This window comes from Tiliqua scincoides, chromosome 2 (assembly GCF_035046505.1).
Source record: "Tiliqua scincoides isolate rTilSci1 chromosome 2, rTilSci1.hap2, whole genome shotgun sequence".
In the NCBI taxonomy this organism is placed as follows: domain Eukaryota; kingdom Metazoa; phylum Chordata; class Lepidosauria; order Squamata; family Scincidae; genus Tiliqua; species Tiliqua scincoides.
The window spans coordinates 186083860-186108214 of NC_089822.1; the positions used below are offsets into that span (position 1 = coordinate 186083860).

A 24355-nucleotide genomic window follows, 5' to 3' on the forward strand; every position below is an offset into this window, starting at 1 on the left:
CAAATAAGGTACCATACAAAGACTAATAGCTAGCATTACACTCAATTATCCAAGTTTTCCAAAATTAGAAAATGACTGTGGAGAGTTAATTGTAATAAGCATAATGTAGAGCATTACAAAAGGATGCTGCAAATGGAATAATCAAAACAGAAAGGTTGATTTGCAATTTATTACAAGCTTTAATCTTGCTGCTGCTGCTGCTCCTTTTATCATTTTCCTACTGTTATAATATGGCACAAAATGCTTCAGTGTGAAAGGCAGGAACTCCAAGCCCCCTACAACCCAAAACAAGTTAAAATATGAAACTACAACATCAGTCAATAACTTCATGGGTTTAAAAAAATCCCACTTTTCTGCAGCTGTAGTTAAACCTTTATTTTCATCACTGTAGTTTCAAAGGAAAGGAATCTGTTATTGGAGGATTAACTACTCCACTCAATAACTCATTAAAATGCTACAATCCTTGGCAGGCTGAGAAATATTGACATTTTTCTTGAATCATAATAAACTAGAAGGTCAGAGTGTCTCCAAGCAGCATAAAAATTACAATCCCTAAGTGGCATATCTGAATATCCTTTATTCACCTTACTAATTGTTCAGCAGGCCCCGGCAACAATATCCATGGGGATGCTAATACTGCAGCCTATGTGTGGCCTTACTGTCAAGGTCACTTACAATTACAGCACAAGCTGTACATTTGTCAGAACATTGCCCCAGTGCTGGAGCACAGAAGCCCTGCAGGGGAAAAAAAAAAAACACATCAGCATAGCTACAGTATAGTCATCTGATTTGCTGCACCATCAGAAAAGACATATTTCAGCTTCTTTCTGGAGATTTTAAAGAGGCACTGTAAGCAGACAAGTTCATTCTAGGTCAGCTCATGAGATGCCCCGTCCACCTCTTCATAGGTACTTGCCTCCTCTCCCCATCATTCCATACCACAGTAGTCCCTTCTTCCAGATTAGCAAAATATCAGCTCAATCTTAACTAACTCCTGGTGTGGCGATGCACCAGTGTGGCTACCGATGCATCCCATGGGGGCGTTTTGACCACTGGAGACCTCCCTGAGGTAAGGGAATATTTGTTTCCTTGCCCTAGAGCAAGCCCCAGCAGTTGCAATGGATTTAACTTGGACCTATGCCAGCTTGATATCTGGTGCAAGTCTGGGTTAATCCATGAAAGCAGACCAGACCCAAGAAGGGGGTCAGGATTTGGTGCGTGCTGCCACTGAACCTGCCCTCTCCTGGGCCTGATCTTATTTATTTTATTTATACAGGTATTTATATACCGCCTTTCTTTGGACGTCAGATTTCTCCTCAAACTTTAATCCAAGGCAGTTTACATAGGCAGGCTGTTCTAAGCCCCAGTAAGGATTTTTACAATTGCTAGTCTTTCATAGAACTCCTCGTTCCAGCTGGATTCCTTCCTGGTCTGGCTCTCTCTGGCCCTTCGCCTCCCACGCTCCACTTGATGGCAACTCCTCTCTGCCACCTACGGTCAGCTCATCAGTATATCGGTGTGTCGTCAGTTCTCAGGTACTTCTGGTTGTCTCGAACTGGCAGCCTCAGATCTTCAGGCAAACAAGGCGGCAGCTCTACCAAATGCGTCAGACCTCCTGCCTTCCCCCCCCACTGCTTCCCCCCCATCTTCCCCACTCTATTGCTGCCCTGTTCTGCCCACCTCCTGCCTCAACCCCCTGTACAGGCTTATCTGCTCTGACTGGTGGCCTGTGCTCCTCCAGCAGACAAGAGAGGACTCAGGCTTTCCTACTGACACTCCAGCAGCACACACTGCTGGAGCTTGCTTTATGGCTGCTTTCCAGCAGCCAGTGGTGACAGAATGCTAGTTTGTATAATATTGGGCTATACAATCCCAAGGACTTCAAAGCACAGGGTAAAAACCAACCAGATCTGCAACAAACCAGAAGAACCAACCAAAAAGCCTTCCAAGAATTCACTGCTACTGTCTCCTGAAAAATGAAATCAAAAGCAGATTCTACCAGATTTTAACCAGACAAATCTTTCAGACAAGCTTTCCTTTTTCACTCTCTGTGTGATAACAGTACTGTGGTGTGCATATATTTCAGAGTGAACAGTGAGATGTAATGGCTAGGACATTCATTCCCCATGAAGGAACACAGACATGTACAAGATATTTGCAAAGCAAAATGAGTAGAATGGGAAGGGGAATTATTTTTGGTAGAGCCTATCCCTAAACAACACTGTTGCTCCTGTGGGGTAGAAACCTTGTTCTAACAGATTCGGTTGCTCTGTAATTAGTTCTTAATGGTACTAGAGGAAGCTGCCTTATACTAAGTCAAACCATTGGTGCATCTAGCTCAGCAACGTCACCCCTGACTGGCAGCAGCTCTCCATGTTTTTGGACAGATATTTCTCTCAGCATTACTTGAACCTGAGATCTCCTGCATGTAGAGCAGATACTTTCATTGCTGAGCTATGGCTGAGTACTGGTAAAGGAGTCGGACTTAGATCCAGGTTCAAATCTCTGTTCAGCCAGGAAGCTTCCTGGGTAACCTTAGGTCAGCCACGGTTTCTTAGCCTTACCTACCTCACAGAGCTGTTGTAAGGACAAAAAGAGGGGAGGAACCATGTACACTGCCCTGAGGCAGGAAATAAATATTTCCTCTGAAATAGCAGTATAAAATGTGGAAAATAAACACAAATGCCCCCCAAAAGGAGATCGCTCCACCTGCCCTCATTGCTTGAACCCTTCTGGTTACTTGACCAAAAGGCACTTTTGACATAATCAGATAACTTTTCTTTATTATGCTCAATCTATATCTATATCTATCTATATGTAATATAATTTATTATATATAATAAATTTATAAATTAATAAATTAATACATATACAATAAATAAATATATAATAAATTTATTATATAAATATATATATATATAATATAAATTTTATATATATTATTATATAAATTTTATATATATATATATATATATATATATATAACTTCCATAAGAAAAGTTCTATAAGAAATCAATAGTACAGTCTTTAAAGAAAATATGTTTCTGATTATAATGTTCATGTACAATTACTTCTCTTTCAGAAGTCTAGAAGGTGGGGCAAAGCTTGCCTCCTCAAGGAACTCACTTGTCCTTTTGGTTCCTGCCCATACTATATTGGTTCTGCCACTATTTAGCTCTTACCCAAATTGTGTCCCTTTCTCTTTAAAGTTCCACATGGATTAATATCATGCAATTTGAAGGACCAGCTTTGTCCATGTGAGCCTATCTAGCCATTTTCTTGATCCCTGCTCTCTGGCCTACCTTTGCTACAAACTTGGGTAGCAGTGACTAGCCACGGGGTCTTTACACTGGGGATACCATGCCTGTGGAATGCTTTGCCCAAGGAGGTCTGTTAGGCCTCCAGATTGTTTGTTATTAACCAAACCTTAAACACACACACACACACACACCCATTTTTCTGCCTGGTTTTAAAAGAATTTTTAGTATGATACTTTTCATGTCAACAAGGCTATTACTGCTAATGGGACTTTCCTCAGATAGTTGACCTTAATTTTAGCTGATAGGATTTTTATCCTGTGAGTCTGTCTTTACTACTTGTTGATGTTAAATTGTTTTACGTTTTATGCCACCTCTTTCTCCATTCTGTCTGGGTGTACTGCCTCTTTTTTCCACCTGCCAGCCTCCCTTCTCTATCTGTCCACATCCCCCATTCGCCCCCACAGCATGCAAGTGCTCACCTTACTTAGTGGTTCACTAGTGATGTAATCTACCAGGCATCATTGCTCCATCTTCTGGGTAAAGGAAAGTAGAATGCACTGCTGGGGGGCAGAAGTGTTGTGAGCAAAGCACACAGCTGAGGAAGGATAGGAGAAAACATGCCATGGAAGAGTGGCAAGCAACATGCTCTACACACCACCAGGGGAGATGAGGGTGGGGTCACACAACCTCTGGCACTGAGCAAGTGCTTGGGCTGGTCCTAAGGAACAATGTCATGGTGACGGCAATCCTGTCTTCCACCTCACTCAAGGTAGCTGGGCCTTTACTGACTGGGATCATGAAGGTGTGCGCAATTGACCTGTACTTTACTTATTGTAAGGAGCAAACTGATTGGAATTTTTCTTGTTTACAATCATTACATTTGTGCCAATAGAGATTTTCCCTAACAGCCACAAGCTTGGGAAACAATTTTCAAAATGCAGGACTAACTTGTTAGAGCTGAAATATCAATGGTAGCATATGATTCGCTGGGGAGAGAGAGAGAGAGAGAGAGAGAGAGAGAGAGAGAGAGAGAGAGAGAGTCTGTCTGTCTGTCTGTCTGTCTGAAGATTTATACCCAAAGAGTCAAATGCCAGAATTTGACCTTGGAATTAAAATTGCTTTAGAAAATTTTTTGTCTACTATCTGTAGATCGGCTAACTCCAATGCATAATCCAAGTCAAGCTCCTCCAAGCTATTCAGCAAGGACATACTAGAGAAGCTTGATGGACTTCAGCAAATTAATATTTGTATAGTCCTTTGAAGAGCTAACATTCCACACAAGTATTATCGGTCAGTTTTCCATTCAGGCACAAGGAACAATAAATGGGTTGTGAGAAAAATCTGAAGACATTTCACTTTTAAAAGCACAGCTCATTTTGCATTAATGTCATTTGATAATCCGACTAATTCAAGGTTGTCCTTTTTTGTTGCCCCCTAAAGCTTGTTGCCCGGTGAGACTGCTACACCCTGCACTCCCTTAGCTATGACACTGGACCTGAGATTGTCTTTTCCCACCCACCTGTCCCTGCAAAACGTTGTTGGAACTGGATCATTTTTGGCAAAGTGACAGCCCTATATGCCACCTCCTAAAGCAACTTCCTGGCTTATATCTACCAGACGATGAAGCGCATGAGACACTTGTGATCCACATCCAGCGTTTTAGCCATGGGGAAAGAGAAAGTGCTAAATGTCAACACAGTAACTCTCAGGCACAGGGAATGGGGGTTGCAGCAGGTTGCTTGCCTTCTGAATAGCTGACTTTGTTCTGAGCTGTTAATAGAGCCCCAATGTTTTTGCATATAAAGGCTCTGTATAGAGAAGCTGTATCAGAGACAAAGACTGCTCTGCTCTGCATTTCCCAACAGGGGAAAACACACTTACAAAGAGCAGCCTCAGAAGAGGATTTCCAAAAAGCACACTTAATTAATGAACAGGTGAGTAATAGCTTTCTCCTGAACTCCTGACCTCGGTCATCTGGTATATTAGGTAAAGTAGCTCTGAAGGCCTGCTCATTCATGTGACAGCTATTTACAACTGAACAAGGCAGGCCTGCATAAAGAAGTCACACAGCTGTCTGAAGTACACTTGAATGTGTAAAGAGAAATGTCTCTGTCTCATCAGTCAAGGCACCAGAAAGGCCTATCAGGTCACTTCTCCGCCTCTGAGACAAGAACGACATCCAGGATGTAGTTCACTAATTAAACAAGCCTTTCGTCAATATTTCTCTCATGTTATTAAAGCTGAATGAATTCCCCCACTCCTGCAAGGATGATAAAAAACAGTAATGGAAAAGGTAATCAAGTGAAACTACTAGCTAACTGCTTGGAGGATTTATGAGCCCCACCACACAGCATGAAAAAGATATAATTCATTTAATTTATTAGTCTTAAAGAAAGGAATTTACTTAGGTTAAAAATTAACCATCTTACAAAACAAGCTACTTTTTAACATTAATTAAATTTACCAAATATGGCCTGCACTAGCATACAACATTATATTATAAGTAGCATGACAGGAAAGAGTCTGTCTTCTTCACTGAGGAGGTGCTAATTCTCAGATGAATTCTGCCTGGAAAATGGAGCTGCATGTATCTTAGCAGGAAGAAGACTGTGAAAGTGCTTTTCTTTAACACATACTAAATACAACAGGCATGATTCAGACAAGTTAAGCATATTTAAATTCTGGTTTTAGCAGAAGAATGAAGCACAAACTTCACTTTTCCCCCACTGAAATTAATGGAATTTCAAAGTTCTTAACTTTGATTTTTAAAGATTGTGTACAATCCAATCTATATCTAATTAATATCTTTCCATATGTAAAAAGTAGGACACTTCTGAAATTCAATCGGTATGGTTGGCATCCTTCAGTCTTGAAAGACTATGGTATAAGCCTACAGCACCTGGTATTCCCAGGCGGTCTCCCATCAAAGCACTAACCAGGCCTGACCCTGCTTAGCTTCCGAGATCAGACAAGATCAGGCATGTGCAGGGTAACAGTTGCTGTTCTCAATCGGTATATTTTGTATTACAAATATAAAGGCTTTCATGAATATATTTGAGTGTGCAATCTTCTTGTCATGAAGATGATTTCTGTGTCCAACAACAGCTTCTGAAGAATTCCAGACTGGGCTTCCAAATCCAGACGTCACTGGTGATGACATTAACACCAGTCACTTCTGGTTGTACTTCTGATAGGTGGACCATGTGAAGTGGTATGGCAGGGAACAAACATTGAGAAACACTGTTCTAGATTTCAAAAGCTCATGCCTGTAGCAGTCTTTAGGGTGTCAAAACACTTTTTATTGCTTTTGCCCTGATAGCAGTCCTTTCCACCTTGTGTGATGCAATGCCTTTGTATAAAGGGGCAGTGTGCAAAAGCTGACAATCTTAGGAGACAATGAAATTCTGTACTTTCGCAAGCAATGAGACACTGCTATTATTAGACTCAATATAACCAGACTGTCATCTGTTGGAAGGACATTCACTTTTACAACTGAATTTAATGTCCGTCAGTTTACAATAAAAAATCCTCATAAAAACACAGTAAAAGCTATTTAAACAGCTGCAAAAGAAGAAAGCAGTCAGAAAAAGAGACCATACAAAATCCCACAGCCCCACTACACCCATGAGGACTGAAAAGGATTTAGGCTGCAATCCTAAGCCCACTTTCCTAAGGGTAAATCCCATTGGACAAAATAGAACTTACTTCTGAGTAAACGTGGTTAGGACTGTGTCCTTGAACTCTCCATCTAGTGCTGGAACTTGGTATTGAGGAGGGAAGCAGGACATTGCTACTGCCCTCTCCCTGCTCATATCCTGCTCTGCAGGTAGTTCACCCAGGAGAGGACCTCTATAGCAGAGCTTAGGTATGGGGCAGATGCAATCGACTACTCAGATCCTAAGCCTTGTAACCCATAAGGCCATCACAAGCTCATTTGTCTGCCCTGGGGTGAACATAAGAAGAGCCCCGCTTCCTGTATCTCACAGTGGCCCACCAAATGCCCCAGGGAGCACACAAGACAATTGACACAACCTGAGTCCGGGTGCCCTCCCCTGCATCTGGCAATCAGATGCAGCCTGCCTCTAAAATCAAGAGCTTGCACATACCTACTATGACTTGTAACCCGTAATGAACTTCTCCTCCAGAAATTTGTCCAATCCCCTCTTAAAGCCTTCCAGGCAAGATGCCATCACTATATCCTGTGGCAAGGAGTCCCACAAACTAATTACACACTGGGTAAAAAAATATTTTGGTTGCTCTCTTTTGCACCTTTTCCATCTCCACTATATCCTTTTTGATATTTGATATTTGATGCAGCGACCAGAACTGGACACAATACTCCAGGTGTGGCCTAACCATCGATTTGTACAATGGCATTACAATATTAGCTGTCTTATTCTCAATGCCTTTCCCAATGATCCCAAGCATAGAATTGGCCTTCTTCACTGCCACCACACATTGGGTTGACACTTTCATCGAGCTGTCCGCCAGCACCCCAAGATCTCTCTCCTGATCTGTCTCAGACAGCTCAGAACCCATATGTAAAGTTTTGATTCTCTGCCCCAATGTGCATGGCTTTACACTTACTTACACTGAAACGCATTTGCCATTTTGCTGCCCAGTCTCCCAATTTGGAGAGATCCTTCACAATCACTTCTGGTCTTCACCACTTGGAAAAGTTTGGTGTCATCTGCAAACCTGGCCAACTCGCTGCTCAGACCTGTCTCCAGGTCATTTATGAACAGGTCCCAGGACAGATCTTTGGGGCACTCCACTATCCACCTCCCTCCATTGTGAAAATTGCCCATTGACACCCACTCTCTGCTTCCTGGACCTCAATCAGTTCCTAATCCAAGAGAGGACCTGCCCTCTAATTCCCTGACTGGAGAGTTTTCTCAGCAGCCTTTGGTGAGGGACTGTGTCAAACGCACTGCTTATAGCTTATCATAGCACGTGCTGCTATACCTGGGCACAAAGTTAAGTAAGGGTTCAGTCACGGCCATATTCAGTAAGGGAATGGAAGCTGGGCTACTCTGGTTATGTAAAGCAGTGGTCACCAAACTCGGGACTTACGTCCATCAAAAGAGCAGTCCCCATTCAGATCTGAGCTTACCTCTCTGCCTCTGAGCCACAAATATTCTCAGTAGATCTCACTGGGATGCTCTGGGCAGTCAGGTCTGTTTCCTTGCATCCCAGAAGGCTGTGCAACAGGACGTCCAGGCAGATGCAACTGCCCAGATCTACTGAGAATACACATGGTGTGAAGGCAGAAGAGTAAGCTCTACTCACAAAGCAGAGGGCTTTCCCCAAATCCAGGAGCTGACCCCCAGGCTAGGGTTTAGAAAGCCCTGATTTAAAGGAACCGCTTTATGGAGTACTGGGCATCAACTGACAACACTTTTCATCACATTTCAGCCACATATAGTACCAAAATTCCCAAGAGTCAAATGTTCAAAAAGGAGACCAATAAGGGTGCGTATATTCTACATCCAAAATACAACACACAAATAATAAAATGCATTATTCAAATCTGTAACATGTTCATATTTATTTTTAGAAGCAAATCCCTGTTCCATCAAAGAAGAGGTATAAGAATTTGCTAAATAACACCACTGAAAGCAATAGCTGGTAACAAAAAAAGGCACAACTAAAAAAGGTCCATTAAAAAAGGCACGACTAACAACTCCATCCTATCTGGGCTCCCCATGGCACAATACAGCAGTGCCAAAATGGCTGTCGTATTGAACACAGGCAAAAAGGCAGCTTGAGGTCTCCTTGGGGTAAGGCAACATTCGCTCCCTTACCCTGTGTCAAGCCCTGGAAGCCTCTATGGGTTTACTCAGAGCCGCACCAGCTCAATCACTGGCACAGAACCAAGAAATCACATTTAGGGCTTTCAGGCGCAAGAGGCTGATTAGGATGTGGTAGAGGCCTCCTTCATTGGCCCCACCTCCTCCCAGGCCTGAACTGCCTTCCCACCACTCCGAAACACTCCCTCCTCCAGCCTTTCTACCTCCTGGTGTTGGTATTATCTAGATCGACAGGTACTGCTCTGATGCTGGTGGAGGCCTGCCAGTGTGGGCCTCTTTGTTGGCAGCACAGGTCTCCGTGCAGTCGCAATGCACTTTATGGAAAGTTTGTGACTATGCGCATGCTCTTCCCGCTGGTAGGAGTTGGTTTAGGATTAGGCTGTAAGTCTAATGAAATCAGTGGTTATTCTGTGTTGAACTGTCACCAATTGCTGCAAGTTATTTTTAAATGCACCTGCACAACCATAGAACGATATCTGCACAGGCAGCTGAGACAAGAATATCAAATCCTTTCTGACTGAGCATGGAATTTCTCATGCGTAGAAGCACAGAGCACTCATGTTATTATTGTTAGGGTACTCTTTACAGCTTCTAATTCTAGTCATGAATTTGTCTTACTTTTTTTCTATATACCATAAGCACACAGGGTGCAATCCAACTCCATAAAAAATCAATGACTACTTAGCCACTGAATTCAATGGGTAATGGCTTGCATATATCATACCTAAGCCATCAAAATGCTATCCTCCATGAACTGCACATTAATTACCTGTAAAGAATAGTAGGTGAACTTTAGTATCTTGCATGCCCCTTTCATATTAAGCATGTATAATTTACATTGATACTAAGGATAATAAACTAGCAGTTCTGATAAGGAAGCTTCCATCTTCTCTTAGCAATTCATATTTATGATTTATTCTGCAGGTAAATTTATGCTTCAAAGAAATATAAATTTAGTCATATGCAAATTCAGCTTGGTTGTTGCTCAGCTGGCAAATCAGAATATGCATTTTTTTTGTCACTGCATCATGAAAGGATAGGTAAAATATCTGAGATGTGACAAGTTCAACTTTTTAATTGTTAAATGGTTCTCATTTCTTCTGTTTATTACACAAATGGAGGGCAAAAATTTAGATGATTTTTTTAAAAAACAGAAATGCACTTGTTTCAAGAAAAAGACAAAATCTAGCTCCTGCTTCCTACCACATAAAATTATTTTATCTAAAAAGGAGAGGAAAGAGGACAACAACATGTCACAGTTCCATTGAAAAGAGATAACAAGAGTCTCAACGAAGAGTGACAGGGTGTTATCAGTCCCCATATTAATTTAAGGACACTGAGAATTGGAAAAGGAGGACAGCATGCCTGATTTATAACCAGTGAATACAGTCTGAAAAGCTATATAAAATTATGCTAGAAATACTTCACCCATTATGCGTAGAAAAATCTGACAGATACATTTATGGACAAAGATTCATGGCCAAAGCGGATGTTAACATTGGAGATCCATATTAGAGTCACCTACTTTTAAAAAGTAAAAAACAATTAGCAGCCCCCAAGAAGCTGTAATGGGTACCCTGGAACAGGGTCTTCAACCATATCATCCTATGATCTCTCTCTCCCACTGGTCCACAGAGCTAGTTTGGGAAAGGATAAATTTTACAATGAGAAAAGAGGGAAGAAAAGGATTAAATCTGTTCTCTCTCTCTCTTTTTTTAATATATTTTATTCATTCATTACAGACACAGGAAAGGAAATAGGCTTAACTTTGGGTAGGGTACAACACAGGTTACACATAAGGGTTGGCCCCAGATTCCAACATACATCATTCAGTTAACGCAAAAAAACAACAACACAGTAATCATCAATACAAAGGTTCACATATTTATCAATATAGAAAAATTAATTTTTACGAAACACTCAATTTTATCTAACTAGATTTATCTACCCAATCATAAAAAAAAAACTTCCAATATTTTTTTACTCTATCTAAATCTCTCTCTTTCATTCTTTCTGTTAAAACTTCCATTTCTGCTACTTCATAGATTTTATCTATTAAATCTTCTTTAGTTGGTACATCTATAGATTTCCATTTTTGCGCAAACAATATTCTTGCCGCTGTAACAATATTTACAATAAGGTGTTTCTTAGGTTGATCTTTAATTTCTGATGTCACATTTAGGAGGAATATTTCTGGTTTGAATGGTAATACACAATGCAATATCTCTTGCAACACTTTATGTATCATTTTCCAATATTTCTTTGCTTTTTCACATGTCTACCACATATGATAAAAAGTTCCTTCTAGCTCATTACATTTCCAACACTTATTTGATAACCCAGAGTACATTTTCGCTAACTTCTCTGGTGTTAAATACCATCTATAAAACATTTTATATAAATTCTCTTTAAAAGTCACTGCTTTAGTTATCTTAATATTTATATTCCAAATTTGATTCCAGTCATCCATTAATATATTATATCCAAAGGATTAAATCTGTTCTCTTTGAATCTGAGCCACCTGGGACTGCTGGCAAACCAAAAACAAAACCCAAACTAGAGGTGATCCTAATCATGGTTCTCCTTCGATCATATCTCCTTCAGCTCTCAGTCTCTCTGCTTGATTATTCCAAGACATTTGTAGCTACTCTCTAATACATTCTTGGACCGTGTAGTTTTTGCAGAGCAAATACAGTTCAAACTTCAGAGTACACATGACTTAATAAAAATGAACAACCCAAAACTGAAGAATGCCAAGTTATAAAGTTAAAACTTTTGAGGTGTTTCTGCTCTAGAAAGCTAGATGTTAAAAAGTTAGACTCTCTGTCCAGCTGTACAACATGGGAAAAAATTACAGGTGGAACCTTGGTATCCACTGATATGGTATCCACTGATCTGACTTACTATTGAAACTGAGGTCCACCTTTAAATGCCTTGTAATAACTTAAAAAAGCACCAAAATCCAATTTCCTACCTTTGTGCTGTTAAATAATTTCATTCCATTAGATTCCATTATAATATAATTTTCATTCATTAGATTCAATTATTCACCTTATCTAATGGCTGAATGTGGTATAGTGTCTATACCAGGGGTGCTCAGTACATCGATCAGGATCTACCGGTCGATCCCGAGGCAAAAGTTAGTCGATCGCGGAGCCCTGTCTGTAGGCACTGACACACACACACACACACACAGAGGGCTAGCAAGCCACAGTCACCCAGCCGGGCTCCCCCCCAACTCTGCCCCCTCACAGGAGCCCCCGAGCCTGCGAGGCGAGGCTGCTCAAGGCGCACGAGGATCACGCTGGCCGCAGGGCGGAGGATCGGGGCCGAGCCTGGTCGGGCAGCTTCGGGCGCCTGGCAGGCTCCCTCCTCCACCCCACGCTGGCTGCGGGGCTTCCTTGGGGGGCATCAGAGAAGGTGACGCCGGAAGAGGAAGAGGAGGAAGCCGCGGGAGTCTGCAGAGCCGAGGACAGCCTGGGAGGAGGGAGCGCAGCCCGGCAGCAGCATGCCTGAGGAGGAGGAGGAGGAGGAAGGAGCGGACCCGAGGGGAGGGGCTCCCCCCGCCACCCACCCCCCGTGGTCTAGGCATTTCGTTTCTCTAGGCAGCGTTCCCGGGTCTGCCCATGCCTGGATGGGGAGGGCCGCCCTTTCTGGTCCCGTGAGCGGATGTTTGAAATCTCTGTTGATGCCTCCGGGCCGGCCGCGAAGTTGTGGGCGCTGCCACCCCCCCTTTCTGCGGGCTCTCCCCAGGAGGTGAGAGCTTGAAGTGGGGCGGGCGGGTGACAATGGCATCTGCCTTCTTGGGTCCATCTGTGGCCAGTTGTGTGTGTGTGTGTGTGTGTGTGTGTGTGTGTGTGTGTGTGTGTGTGTAGTCAGCGTGGTGATGGTGGGGGTGTTTTGTGTGTGTGTGTGGGTGGGGTGGGGTGTGTGTGTGGTGGAGTGTGTGTTTTGTGTGCGTGCAGTGGGGGTGGTGGGGGTGAGGTGTGTGTGTTGGGGATGGTGTTGGAGGTGTTTTGTGAGTGGGGTGGGGGTGGAGCTGTTTTGTGTGTGTGGTGGTAGTGGGGTTTGTGTGGAGGGGTGATGGTGGGGATGGTGTGTGTGTGTGTTTTTTGTGTGGTGGGGCTGTTTTGTGTGTATGTGGGGTGGGGCTGTCCTCTTCTTACAAGCATATTTGCAATAAATGCACATTTTGCTGCCTACATCTTGTTGTCAGGATTTGGGAAAACATGTGGCTCTTCCAGGCCATCAGACACAAAAAACATCTGGATGGTGGGAGGAGAGAAGGGGGGCTGCTTTAGCATTAAGGAGAAGCACAACTGGCATATTTCTTGTGCTGTTAGCTTTCGTCAGCCTTGCCAAATGTGTCTGTGTGTGTGTGTGTGTGTGTGTTGATCTGTTTTCCCCCTTTCTTCTTTTGTGGGACTCAAGGCAGTCACAGGAGGCGATTGTGAGCTGGGCGCTTGGGTCACTGAGGCTGGCGATCCATGCGCCACTGAGCCGGGGGGCGCACGGCACTGCTTGGGCGGCGGCCAGGAGGCGCTGCCGGCCTGGGGTGGAGCCGAGACCCAGAGAGAGGTGGGCATACGGGGCAGACTTCGGATACAAAGTTGGACCAGGGTGAGGATGAGGAAGATGGTGGTGGTGGGCTCCCAAATCAGACACTGGGGAGGAAAGTTCAATGGGGGGGGGGGTTCCTGGCTTGGAAAAGTCCCTGTTCCCCTCTTGCCTTCTTGCCCCACTCACTCTGCCCCCCACTTGTGCCCCCCTGTACAGTGCCCCCCCACTTGTCCCATCCACTCAAGATCCATTCCCCTGGCCCTCATTCATCTATCCCCCCCCCAGCCACTTAAGCCTGAGTAAGAAGGATGGCTTGGCTAGACCACCCTAGTGTGCCACTAACAGTCCTCAGGTGTGCCCTGGGGGGTTTGGGGCAAGCTCAGGCATTACAAAGTAATTACAAGTAATTACAATTTTAAAATAAATAAAATGTATTGTTATTGTAAAATAAATAAAATATATTGTTATAAAACAATAAAATATTGTTTATTTATAAACTATAAAAATGTTTATAGTTAATTATGTTGTGTTGTGCAATATTGGCTCATGCAGTTATGCAAGGTACACCAACATACATTGTACACATAAATGTTATATGTTATGATGGCGCGAACATTGTAAAAAAACTCTGGTAGATCTCCAGGCCTTGCTGGGTTTCAAAGCAGCTCTCGAGCCAAAAAAGTGTGAGCACCCCTGGTCTATACCAATGCATTCTGGGGTGACAATGGAAGAGCAAGAAACATGGAAGGTCTTGAAAGCTATTTTTTCACTGATCTGGTATCTACTGATTTTTTTTATCCACCCCCAGTGGATAACAAGGCATGACCTGAACATACAAAGTAATATTCAAAGTAATATTCAACTTACAGCCAAATCCAGTTCAACTCCCCTGGCGCTGATGCAGCCACACCAATGAGGGGAATGCTGCATCAAGTGGAGAGGTTTCAACCCACAAAGGCCTCCTTGAGGTAAGGGAATATTTGTTTCCTTGCCTCAGGGTAAGCTTCACTGCCCTGATGGATCTACTCAGAACTGTGCCAGCTGTTTTTCTGGCACAGGTCTGAGTGGACATGGGTAGGTGGTTGAGGCTGGGAAGGGGGGTAGGATATCGGTGGAGCTATAGCTGCTGATACCTCCCATTCCCAGATGTGGCAAACCCCTTTCCCACCCCAGCCTCCACTCTGCTCCTCCTCCTCTAATCTCAGTTCCTCCCACTCCCTGCCCTACCACTGCACTGACTTACTGATGCTGGGGTTCATTTAGATATCACCGCTGTGTCCACTTACTGCTCGTGGCGAGAGCTGGCTGTGCCGAATGGCAGATCACATTCTGCAGCCAAGAGCATGCACATTTGAGCAGCGCAGTAGCTCAACAGAGTTGGGCCCTTATTGTTTTTATCAGCTGCGCGACCAGCTTCCCTCCTGGGAGGGGAAAGTCTGGAGTTCAATAATTGTAAATAAATAAACTTGCCAATCGTGAATTACGGAAATAAAGTCTGTTTCATATGGAATTCAGAACAATGTTTAGTTGGTACAAGGAGAAAATATTTTGCAGACCATTTTTAGAACACTGTCTATATATATGCAGATGAAGATTTATTATGACTGACTCCTGAACTATTAATAGGTATGGGAAAAATTCAGGAAGATCACAGCCAATATCTTAAAGTCATTTTAATGTAATGAGATGTGAGTTACTTGAATTTGCAAGTGAAATAATTGTTAATTATTGTGCACAGGCCCAAACCAAAGCTCACCTATGTCATTCTGAAACTTCTAGTTGACTGAGCAGCTTTGTAGGGGTATAATGAACACAAGCAAAGCACAACTGGACCACAGATTCAATGCTTGTTGAGAGCCCAATCCTGAGCTCAGCACAGCGACTTTGTGCCACCGCACACTGTCACAAACGTGCAGTAAGGCACGCCTGCGAGTTCTACCACCAGGCTACCGCCCGTGAACCTAGCACTGGGGTAGCGCCAGGCTCGTACTAGGCGGGCGCCCAGCCTCTGCTAGGCAGTTTCAACTCCGCTGAGCTGCGGCACAGTAAGCAAGGGCAGGGAGGGGGCGGGGAGGAGGCATTCTGGGAAGGGGGAGGCTGGTGGAGGGTGGAGAGAGGGCAGAGAGGAGGCATGACGGGGAGGTGGGGGGAGGAGAGAGCACAGGTGGGAGGTGTGCTGGGGAAAGGGAGCAGGGAGGCAGAGAGGTGGGTACACTGGAGCTCCGCTCCACAGGATCCTGTCCGTTCGTGTAGGGCTCAGCGCCCTACACGAACGGCTTTACCTTACGGCCGACCTTTTGGTTGGCGATAAAGTGAGTAGTCCCATTGCGGGGCTGCTTCCCTTACCTGGGAGAAGGGGACAAAAGGCACTGCCCACGGCAGGCTGAGATGTGCAGGATGTAGTGGCAGCCGTTCTCAGCGCTGCTGCAGCCGCGCACCCCGGGCAGCTCAGGATTGGGCTGTGAGTCTGCACACACACTTACTGCTTGTGGCACAAGAACTGCATTCCTGCAATGTGATCCCATATGGCTCTGATAACACTGCACATAGGAATCATTAGCCTGGGTGCAAGACCTGCCCACATCGTTCTTGTTTTCAGCTGCTAAGAGACCAATCCTGAGCTACCTGGTACCTAGAGGAGCAATAGTGCCAAAATGGTGACCATAGCATCTTGAGCACTCTGGGCAGTCGCTGGCGGCTCCTTGGGGGAAAGGGGCATTCGTCCCCTGCCCCTGGGCAAGGGAGCATGCCCCGCAATGGGGCTATTCAACCTTGTGCTGGCTATTTAGCCAGAGCAGAGTTGAGAGACCCCATGTCAGGCTGGGAGGCTTGATGTGGGATTCTGGATCCAGTGGAGCAGGGTTCCGCCAGTCTTGGCCCCCTCCTACCCCGCTCTCTCCCCACTCCGCTTCCCGCTCAGCCGGAAACACCTTACCCCCTGCCCCGACTCACCTCTCCACCACCTGGAGCTCACCTTGCTCCAGGCAGTGAGCCTCCAGCCAGTGCTGGCTCAACGCAAAATGGTGCTGAGCTGGTGCAGCACTGACCCAGCACTGAGTGTTACAGGTGTGCCTTATGGCACCTTTGTGACACTCAACACTGGTGGAGGGCCAGCCAGCACAGAGGGTTCCGGATCAGGCCCTAAAGCACAGTTGCAATTTTGCTATCAGGAAGTGGTTCCCAAGCCACAAGTGGTAAATGAAAATCGGGTCCAACTCATCCAGCAATTGTCTACCAAGATCATTAGCGTGTTACACTAAGGTGTTTTCTGTGAAAGCAGCCTTTGGCCAAACAGTGACTGATGAATGGTAAACATCACTTTCTGTTCTATCATGTATACCATTTTACAAATATACAGATGACAACAATTCACAAGCAGCAAATATTGCTTGCAGCCATAAACAGAACATTGAGTAACATTGTCATAAAGCAGAGACATCAAAATGAAATTGGTAGAAGGCACAGCTGCTAATACAGAACCAGGCAACGAGACAAGCCTGGAATGACAGTTTGAAACTGGTAAAACAAGCACCATTCAATAGCAGAGAGAAAATAACTTATAATCATTATTCCTCACTGAATAAAATGAGGAATTGTTATTTTCTCTTTCTAAAGTGGACAGATGAGGAAATTAAATCTTCTTCCTTTTTAAACATGATCCTGGAGCATTGGTTTGAATATCCAAATAGAAATTTACTGAACCTAATACAATTCATGTACGGGCTGCATGAATTAGGCTGCGTGTTAATCAAAACTATTAGGCAACAAAAATCTTTTCCTTGCCCATCTACATTAATCAGAATAAGACCTGGTCATCAAATTATTTGTAAGATGTTGCACCTTGTAGAAAGTAAAATGCTAAAGACAAATATGTAATAGACAAATCAAACAAATTGATTCCGAATTGGACATAATTATTCCCCAAAGATAAAGGGATTCCTTTACTACACCTTATCCTTCACTCATATGAAATTCTACCTGATCCCATAGTTGAGAGGATTTCCTCCATTCAACACCTTTATTGTTCTTCTGGCTTACTCACAGCCCAATCCTGTGCTTCCCACCACATAGCTTTATTTTGAAAACTGCCAGCGTAAATAAGACTTCTAGTATTAATTTGTAAATCATGCAGTTTTGAAAATGTGCAAATTAACACCACGTTAATTGAGAGCTGCCTGTACATGCTAAAATTTTTCTGTAGTTTTCACTGACACATACACAAAGTTCTGCATATTTGCTGACCACCATACACAAAACAGGATCTTGATCATGCATATAATTAAACCATTAAAACTTTTTTTCACTTTTAAAATCACAAACTGGGCTGACCCCTTGGGCTGAGTGGTGGAAAGCTGTCATTGCTTCCATGAACAAATGACTTCAACCCTTACTGCTGCTGGGTTCCCTTCCTCCTACTAAGGTAGTTAAAAAATGCAGGACAAGCATGTGGGGAGAAAGCGTGGTGAATTAGACCACTTCCCACTGTAGGCCAAGTGATTTTTTTTCCCTCATGAAACCAATGTCTGCTATGTAATCATACTCAGGGTTTTGTTTTTTGTTTTTGTTTTTTCATTTGTTTTGTCCCTAGGGAAAAAAGAGATGAATGAGTTGCCAGCTGACTAGAAAAGAATCTTAGCTGCCTTCTTGCCTTGCAAAGAAGCACAAAACGAACTTATGAAGGTTTTCACAGCATGGAGTTAAACATTATTGTTTATCTGCAAATCCAATGGAGCCCTAATAAGCTGGCAGAACCTTGCACACCTCTGTTGAAAGGAAAAAGGGATAATAAATAATAATAATAATAATAATAACTTTATTTTTACCCCGCCTTTCTCCCCGAAGGGACTCAAGGCGGCTTACAACATATTAAAAACATAATTTAAAAACATATTAACACATCATAAAAAACAGCAGTCAGAATAAAAACTAGGTAAAAAGCGCATAGAGCAGCAGCAAGTCATAAAAGAATCAGGCCTGTAAAAATATTAAAAGATGTTAAAAAGATGTTAAAAGGCCGAGAACTCAGAAGGCTTGTTTAAACAGAAGGGTCTTCAGGCCTTGCCGAAAGGTCTCAAGAGAGGGAGCCATTCTTAAGTCAAGGGGAAGGGAGTTCCATAGCGTTGGTGCCACTACTGAGAAGGCCCTATTTCTTGCAGCCGCCCCACGTACCTCCCTAGGCGGCGGCACTTGTAAAAAGGCCTTCTCTGATGACCTAAGAGGACGAGCCAGATATAAATATTTTAAATCAGCATTAGAATATCATGCAGCCCTATTGCTGGAACTACACAAATAACAAGGAAGGATTATATTCTAAGATTTTTTTTCCTAAAGATTCTTCTAAAGGACAGACCTTTTTCTCGAGGAGAAGCAAACCTTGGAAGACAACCAAATACTATTACTTCATGATATAATCAGATCATCAACTCTTGGAAAGACATTGTCTTTTAGAACTTAATTTAATGCCAAGTACCCAAATTTAAAGCTTTGTTGGCCACCCAATGAGCCTATTAAGTAAGCTAATGTATGTATATTTTTCTTAGTTAGGCCTTGTCATGGCATTGGAGCACATTACACAGACTTAAAGAAATATCCAACTCAACAATTTAACATATATTTCTTCAGGTGAGAAGACCATGGTTGTGTCAAAGAATTAGATCCATGTTGTTAAAAAAGTCCAACATTTTGTTTTGTTTTTTTCAGGACTTCATTAGGGAAAATGCGCCTAGACAGGACATGTTGCTAGAGAGCCTGTCCTGTCTAGGCGCAATTTCCCTGATGAAGTTCTGAAAAAACAGAACAAAACGTTGGACTTTTTTAACAACATGGATCTAATTCTTTGACACAACCATGGTCTTCTCACTCGAATAAATATAAGTTGAATTGTTGGATTATTGCTGGCCATGAAAAACCTATGAACATAAATGTTATTTATGCAAGTTTAATGTATAAGTTTTGCAGGATCAAAATCCTGCATAACTGATTGGCCGTCTTATGGTCTGCCAATTGGGAGGTGGATCGAGATCCTACCAGTCCAATTGGCCCTCTAGTATAGCCTGCCAGTCAGGTGGAATGAGACTGATTCAACAGCACCAATTGTGGGGAATCTGGGCGGAGCTAAGGGGTATAAAGCAAGGGGTGTTTGCCTTGAGTTTTCATTGCTAGGTTCTGTTCTGAAGATGAAATAAATATGTTGAGCTGTTATCTCTTGGCTTTCATTTATTTGCATGGACCCACTATTTAACAATAAATATCCAACTATCTGTACTCCAGGGAAGAGACCACAGTAACGCTGAGAATCGAACTATTAGAGCTAAAGGATCTCTAAATGCTTCTGAAAATATGGTATGAAATCCTTGTAGGTCATTGCTCAAAGCTGAGCCTGTTGAAACTCATTTCTTTCATTACCTCTTTCCACAGCCCTTGCCATTCACTTTTAATTTCAGTGCCATCTTTCTCTTTTTCTTATTTTTCAGTTGTCTTTTACCCTTTGACCATGGTAGTGAGTGCTTACACTCCAAGGGCTACTTTAAAAGATGAACAAGATCAATAGTTCAGTGTCAAATATCCATTTGCTTTTGTGAAGTTTCTTTTGCAGAGACTGCAAAATTTGTGATATGATAATAAAATAATTTCTGAAGTTATCAGTCTTTCCTTCAATGCTGAAGCTAGCAGAAATTGTCAGATTCAGTTTGGTACTGAATTCAGTTTGGTACTGAATCAGCTAGCAGATTCAGTTTGGTACTAAGACTAACGCATCCATTTTACCAATTGTATTAGTACCTTCATTTACTGCCTAATGTCAATGGTTAACTAGATATGCAACGTCTAGTAAAATGTTATTCCTTATAACCACTCCCCTGATTCTTGCATTTCTTACAAAATTCTCAAGGAAAATGTTGTATTCTGAGCTAGCATGGGAGCTAGGAAGTTTCAAGTTCATCTCTCACCTCGAATGAAAAACTCTCTTGGATCTCAGGTACTCCATTTGCACTCTACATTATTCTCCATCCTGCAATATAGGTTTAATATTGATGGCTTACATACATACTATTACTGGCTTATTGAAAATGCATGGGCAGTATTATGAACACCTGGTGCTGCTTCAGTGCTAGGCAACTTAGGGCGCAATCCGAACCTGTGCTGCATCCAACGCGGGTTTGTGTGTGGCAATGGCTCAGCCAGAGGCAAGGGTAAACTCTTCCCCTTACCCCTGGGTAAAGGCTGCTGGCCCCAATGTAAGGAAAGCCTTACAATCATTGTAAGGCTTTTCAATGCGCCAGCGGTTGTTACTTATGAACACATCTATTCCCTTACCCAACAGCACTGCCCCTTAACTTGGATGCAGTGCCTGTGATGGGAGGATGGGAAGCAAAGAAACATTCTCTTCCCCCCCCCCCCAAGGGCTGAAGGTTATTTTCCAGTTTGCCAAAATAGGATCAGATTTCAAAAGCAGAACTGACTCCACTCTTCACTTTACTCACTGAAATTGCAACAATGAAAATAGAAAAGTGAGGAGTAAGGCTGTAGAAGTCTTGGAACATTCTTATAACTTCCTAGGCACTTCCTAGTTTGATAGGCACTTAGCTAGTAATTTAATGCATTGTATGTCAGATTAGAATAAAACAGCTTCTGATAGCAATACTAATTTTTAGCCAAGCATAGAAGCCCAATGTGGGCATTGTTATTAGTCAGTTATGTATGCTATTCCTGTCATTTAAAGCTCATATAGAATAGCACAGTTTTGAAAGTCAGCTTTCCAGAAGCTAGAACTTAATAGAAATCAGTAGTGTGACACAGAGCAACAACTGTATAGAACTCTCCATACACCTGCGCTACAGAGCAATAACTCAGAAACCAACAATCCCTTAATGAAAGTTTCAGTATATATTTACCACCAAACTGACCATCTCCACCAGGTCTCGAAAAATAAACAAGGGAACATTGAAAGGGAGGGTAAAAAGAGTCCAATCTCTCCAGAGTGCATGGAGGCTGCTTAAAACAACAATAATAGAGGCCCAGCAGAGGTGTATACCGCAAAGAAAGAAGGGTTCCACTAAATCCAGGAGGGTGCCCGCATGGCTAACCAGCCAAGTTAGAGAGGCTGTGAAGGGCAAGGAAGCTTCCTTCCGTAAATGGAAGTCTTGCCCTAATGAGGAGAATAAAAAGGAACATAAACTGTGGCAAAAAAAATGTAAGAAGGTGATACTGGAGGCCAAGCGAGACTATGAGGAACGAATGGCCAGCAACATTAAGGGGAATAAGAAAAGCTTCTTCAAATATGTTAGAAGCAGGAAACCCGCCAGAGAAGCGGTTGGCCCTCTGGATGGTGAGGGAGGGAAAGGGGAGATAAAAGGAGACTTAGAGATGACAGAGAAATTAAATGAGTTCTTTGCATCTGTCTTCACGGCAGAAGACCTCGGGCAGATACCGCTGCCCGAACGGCCCCTCCTAACCGAGGAGTTAAGTCAGATAGAGGTTAAAAGAGAAGATGTTTCAGACCTCATTGATAAATTAAAGATCAATAAGTCACCGGGCCCTGATGGCATCCACCCAAGAGTTATTAAGGAATTGAAGAATGAAGTTGCAGACCTCTTGACTAAGGTATGCAACTTGTCCCTCAAAACGGCCACGGTGCCAGAAGATTGGAGGATAGCAAATGTCACGCCTATTTTTAAAAAGGTAAAGAGGGGGGACCCGGGAAACTACAGGCCGGTCAGCCTAACATCCATACCGGGTAAGATGGTGGAATGCCTCATCAAAGATAGGATCTCAAAACACATAGATGAACAGGCCTTGCTGAGGGAGAGTCAGCATGGCTTCTGTAAGGGTAAGTCTTGCCTCACAAACCTTATAGAATTCTTTGAAAAGGTCAACAGGCATGTGGATGCGGGAGAACCCGTGGACGTTATATATCTGGACTTTCAGAAGGCGTTTGACATGGTCCCTCACCAAAGACTACTGAAAAAACTCCACAGTCAGGGAATTAGAGGACAGGTCCTCTCGTGGATTGAGAACTGGTTGGAGGCCAGGAAGCAGAGAGTGGGTGTCAATGGGCAATTTTCACAATGGAGAGAGGTGAAAAGCGGTGTGCCCCCAGGATCTGTCCTGGGACCGGTGCTTTTCAACCTCTTCATAAATGACCTGGAGACAGGGTTGAGCAGTGAAGTGGCTAAGTTTGCAGACGACACCAAACTTTTCCGAGTGGTGAAGACCAGAAGTGATTGTGAGGAGCTCCAGAAGGATCTCTCCAGACTGGCAGAATGGGCAGCAAAATGGCAGATGCGCTTCAATGTCAGTAAGTGTAAAGTCATGCACACTGGGGCAAAAAATCAAAACTTTAGATATAGGCTGATGGGTTCTGAGCTGTCTGTGACAGATCAGGAGAGAGATCTTGGGGTGGGGGTGGACAGGTCGATGAAAGTGTCGACCCAATGTGCGGCGGCAGTGAAGAAGGCCAGTTCTATGCTTGGGATCATTAGGAAGGGTATTGAGAACAAAACGGCTAGTATTATAATGCCGTTGTACAAATCTATGGTAAGGCCACACCTGGAGTATTGTGTCCAGTTCTGGTCCCCGCATCTCAAAAAAGACATAGTGGAAATGGAAAAGGTGCAAAAGAGAGCGACTAAGATTATTACGGGGCTGGGGCACCTTCCTTATGAGGAAAGGCTACGGCGTTTGGGCCTCTTCAGCCTAGAAAAGAGGCGCCTGAGGGGGGACATGATTGAGACATACAAAATTATGCAGGGGATGGACAGAGTGGCTAGGGAGATGCTCTTTACACTCTCACATAATACCAGAACCAGGGGACATCAACTAAAATTGAGTGTTGGGCGGGTTAGGACAGACAAAAGAAAATATTTCTTTACTCAGCGTGTGGTCAGTCTGTGGAACTCCTTGCCACAGGATGTGGTGCTGGCGTCTAGCCTAGACGCCTTTAAAAGGGGATTGGACAAGTTTCTGGAGGAAAAATCCATTATGGGGTACAAGCCATGATGTGTATGCGCAACCTCCTGATTTTAGAAATGGGTTATGTCAGAATGCCAGATGCAAGGGAGGGCACCAGGATGAGGTCTCTTGTTATCTGGTGTGCTCCCTGGGGCATTTGGTGGGCCGCTGTGAGATACAGGAAGCTGGACTAGATGGGCCTATGGCCTGATCCAGTGGGGCTGTTCTTATGTTCTTATGTACTCTCCTCTTAACCCAAAGATACATTGTGGCAGGGGAGATTGGGCTATTTCCTCTCCTATACCTTCTCCAGGGAGTTTGTGTGGGGAAAAAGAAGGATCAGAACTATACTGCATCACAAGGCAAGTACTTTGAGGGACAAGAGGCCACAAATGGCAACCAAGAAAATGCAACATGGCTATGGCTGGTTTAATACATAATCCAGCCTGAAAGATCAACACAGACATATTTAAGAGTGTGATGCAAGTGGTGTAACTGTTCAACTGTTCAAGAAGTTCAACAACTTTTACCACTCTTAAACTGGAACTTCAGTCACAAGCAGGATCAAATGAGACAGGAAGTCTGGAACTGGTTTTCTGCTGTACATTCAAATAGTAACAGAAACAGTGAAAACCTGGTCCATACTATTTTTTGGAGGGGAGAATTCTTTTAAGCAAATTATGGTACTTTTTTTTCTTTGCTTACCTGAAAAGAGTTTTGTTCTATCCCCACAACTTCTTGTGTTCAGCCTAGTTTAAATTATTGCTGAATAACTGA

At 43.4% G+C, this 24355-nt stretch overlaps 1 protein-coding gene and 1 pseudogene across 4 annotated transcripts in view; both read right to left on the reverse strand.

The window, feature by feature from the left end:
• The window catches only part of FSTL4 (follistatin like 4), a 491509-nt gene that overhangs the window by 336928 nt on the left and 130226 nt on the right, over positions 1–24355 (reverse strand). The gene's annotated exons all lie outside the window — the stretch shown is intronic.
• On the reverse strand, positions 6148–6267 carry LOC136642912 (5S ribosomal RNA; annotated as a pseudogene).